Genomic DNA, 4248 nt, shown 5'->3' on the forward strand with positions numbered 1-4248 from the left:
TAACTTCTAAAAAAATCTAACTTGTTTAACCTAAAATAATTTCTTTTAAAATTCTAACCTTTTTATTATCACTTTATTATTATTGTTATTTTATTATTGCTTTATTACCATTGTTTATTTATTATTTTATTATTATTTGCTTTTATCTATTCTATTTTTGCTTCATTATTTTCCTTATTTTAATTTTGTTTTATTTATAATATTAGGAACAAATGTATAGGTTGTAAATTTATTCTTTCTCGCCTGATTATTATGTATCTGTCCCATAGCCATGTAATAGTTTAGGAATTTATTTTTCTTGTTTTTATTTTTGTAAATATTTATTGCGTGGTTAATAATTTAGGGAGTGCAAAAAACTAACTGTAAATAATTGAACTTAGAAAATTAAATTCAAGACAAATATCTGAAAAATAACACTCACACACGTAAGTCGATCTTTGATCGCCATCTGTACTTCCTAGGGTATTCCTCTTGGTTGCCTTCTTTAAATGGTCAAGTCCCTCGAAAATAGGGGTGTCTTAAGCAAAGTCCCTTAAAACAGAAAAATCATCAAGTCCCTATAAACTTAAAAGATCAAGTCCCTACGAGGTTGCCTACGATATAATGATCTTGTCCCTTCGGTAAATATGATGATAGTCCCTACGAGTTGCTAAAGACACCCCTTATGTTGCCTTCATTGACCATACGATGACCCTACGCCCGTCCCTTAAACACATCCAAGGTAATGACTACCTATTCCTTAATAATATGGACAGTCTTACCATTGAAAGAATATACGAGAACACGAAAGACTTAATCTAGGGTAGGTATCTCATAGTTACTTGCTCACACTTTTCAAAATTACTTTTACACCTCACAATTTCTAAACTAGGCTTTGTATACACCCATACGAGGGTCATTACAAAGTACTTAAAGAAATTTTTCTAATCACACACTACACTCTTGCAAACAAACAAAGTGAGCTAAGTAACTAAGAGCCCATGGATAACCATGGATATAAAGGATGCTAATACCTTCCCTTTGTATAACCTACCCCTCGAACTCAAAATATTTTTAAGGTATTTCCTGTTCTTTTATGTCCTTTCCTTTTGGATAAAATAAAAGTCGGTGGCGACTCTTGCTATCCGCAACATTTGACTAAAGTCAGTTCTCCCACCGTGTTACAGAACTGGCGACTCTGCTAGGGATTTAATAAAAGAGGGGTACCCTTAGGAATTAGATCACTTTAAAATTGTTTTCCTTGTTTGCTCTATACTTATCTGTTGGGTGCTCTTATGTGTGAAAGACCCTAACCCGGATCTAGTGTACCTTAGGTAAATGGCAATAGACCAAGGAAATTGTACGGCGTATATCGATATGGTTGATCTGGTGGCCATAGTTAGTGTGACTTCTTGGTTGGTGCTTATGTTCCTCAAGCAAGTTGAGGATAATATGAGGCTGCCATATGTTGTCAATACACTAACTGACTTTTAGAACCCTAGTCATCCCATCTTGGCCTTTAGAAAGTAGTGAGATAACCGGCTTTGGTGAAGACTGAAGTTGGTTGATACTCGATACTACACTCATTGAGATGCTAAACTTGGAGGGTTTTGGTTGGCAAGTAAGTTGCCTACTGAACAACCACCCTTGTGAAGGATCAATGATTTTGAGATCCCTTAGAACCTGGTTACTTTTGTAGGACAGGATGAATCAACTAAACTTCAGAGGAGGGTACTTACCTTTAAACCTCATGCAAGCCTTCAAACCTAGGGCTATTGTGTGACTTGTTTGTGTGTGCCACATGTTTGTGATTGAGCATAACATCATAGCATCATCATGCATCATAAGCCTAGCATTTTCACTAACCATTTCAAGGACCAAAGCATTTATCTTTGTTCTTTGTTGCAGGTCATGGCTTCTGCTCGTAGGAATACTATCCGGATCAACTTTGTAGGAATACCTCCTAAGCTTAAGGAATTGGTCTCTCAAGTTTCTGAAAACTCCCAGTTCATCAAGAGGCATGGTCACCTACTGGATCTAGTCACTTCAAGGTTCAATGAAGACATGATGAGTGTCCTGTTTCAGTTCTTTGACCCTAAACATCATTGCTTCACATTTCCCGACTATCAGCTGGTTCCTACAATGGAAGAGTTCTCCAAGCTTCTGGGTATACCTATTCTTGATCAGAAACCCTTCACAGGCTTGGAAAAAGAGCCTAAACCTGAAGTCATTGCTGCAGCCTTACATTTAAAGAAATCAGACATTGTCCTAAAAACAAGGAGTGGAGTTAAGGGTATTCTTGCTAAGGTATTGATGGAGAAAGCTCAAGTATTCCTGAAGGCTATGAGTTATGATGCTTTTGAGGAGATCTTAGCCCTATTGATTTATGGCTTAGTACTGTTCCCCAATCCAGACCAGTTCATAGACGTACACGCCATCAACATATTTCTGACTCGCAATCCAGTGCTTACATTACTTGGAGACATCTTACACTCTCTTCATACCCGTACTACGAAGGCACGAGGAACTTTGATGTGTTGCATACCTCTATTATTTAGGTGGTTTATTTCTCACCTTCCTCGATCAGTGATGAAGAATGAACAAGGGTTCAGGTGGTCCAAGAGGATTATGTCACTTTCTCATTCAGATATTCGTTGGTGCTCTAGATCTATGGAGAATGTTACCATCATTGACCGTTGTGGGGAGTTCCCTAATGTGCCACTCCTTGGCATAAGAGGGGGCATTACCTACAACCCTTCTTTAGCTTTACGTCAGTTTGGTTACGCTCGGACTGATGGTCCTCATGACATGCTTATTCAGGGTATTGTGTTCGACTATGACAACGATCTTCAAGGTTACCGTCAAAGGTTCATACGAGCATGGGGTAAAGTGAACAAGGTTGACAGCAAGACTCTGGAACCCAAGTACACTATTCATATGGAACCATATCTCAGATGGGTACGATCTCGTGCTCAGACTCTTATGATGCCATATCCTGCTATCCTGCCAGTTACCATGGAGCCTGTTGCTGAAGGAGATACTTCTTACATCATTCTTCATCCAGACATGCCCACTGACATGGAAGAGTTACAGAGGTCCTGGATCCAGTTGAAGGAGCAAAGAGATACTTTTGAGACTCATTACAAGGCAAGTCAGGAAAGAATCCTGGAGCTAACAAAACAACTTCACGAGGAGCGAAATCTCAACTCATACCTCAACACAAAGAGGAAACGTCCATGGGAGACTTAAAACCCCATTTTTTATATTCATTTCATTTTTATTGTAAGCCCAAGGGGCAAACAAGTTTATTACTAATAAAAGCTTACTTTTTGGTGGTTTAAACAAGTTTAAATCCTACGGTCCTTGAAAACATTGCATAAGCATCTACATACCATATTATTGCATCACAGGTTTCTTATGAACATGTATCTTATCTTCTCGCTGTTTATTTCAGCAGAAATGGCTCTTGAACAGACTGTCAAGATCACTTCCAAGGGTCCTATCAAAATTACTGCTGAAGGCCTGGTGAAGACTGTTGCTGAAGTTAGAGTGCCTCCCATGATTATTACCACTCCTGGCCCTATTTCTTATACTTTTGATAAAGCTATACCCTGGAATTACGGTTCTGATGTTTATATCCATGGTGTTAAGCAGGAACCTTTGACTGATACACCTGTTACTGATGATAACCTTGATGTTGATAATATTGCTGGATCTAGTAAGATCACCAGAAGTGGAAGAATTTTCTCTCCTCCAGCTACCTCAAAAAATACAGTTCTTCCAACTACTACCTCCACTTCTGAGCCAAGTACTGATGCTCGAGGCAAAGGTCCTGTGGTTGAACCTGTGCAAGCTGAAGCACCGACTGCTGAAAATCTCTCTAAACAGATGGAAGAAGTGCTGAAGATCATTCGTAAGAGTGATTATGATATTGTTGACCAGTTGGGGCATACTCCCTCCAAAATTTCCATGTTGTCTTTGTTGCTGTGTTCTGAGGCTCATGCTAAAGCCTTGATCAAATTCTTAAGGACTGCTCATGTACCAAATGAAATTTCTGTGGATCAATTTGAAAATTGTGTTGCACATTTGACTTATGATAATGGGTTAGGTTTTTCTGATGCTGACTTGACTCCTGCCAAAAGAAACCATAACAGAGCTTTACATATCTCCATTGAATGTAGGGGCACTATCTTGTCTCATGTGTTGATAGACAATGGCTCTTCATTGAATGTACTTCCCAAAGAGGTTCTGAACAAGCTCAGTCCTGAA

The sequence above is a fragment of the Lathyrus oleraceus genome, chromosome 2, assembly GCF_024323335.1.
Source record: "Lathyrus oleraceus cultivar Zhongwan6 chromosome 2, CAAS_Psat_ZW6_1.0, whole genome shotgun sequence".
NCBI lineage: Eukaryota > Viridiplantae > Streptophyta > Magnoliopsida > Fabales > Fabaceae > Lathyrus > Lathyrus oleraceus.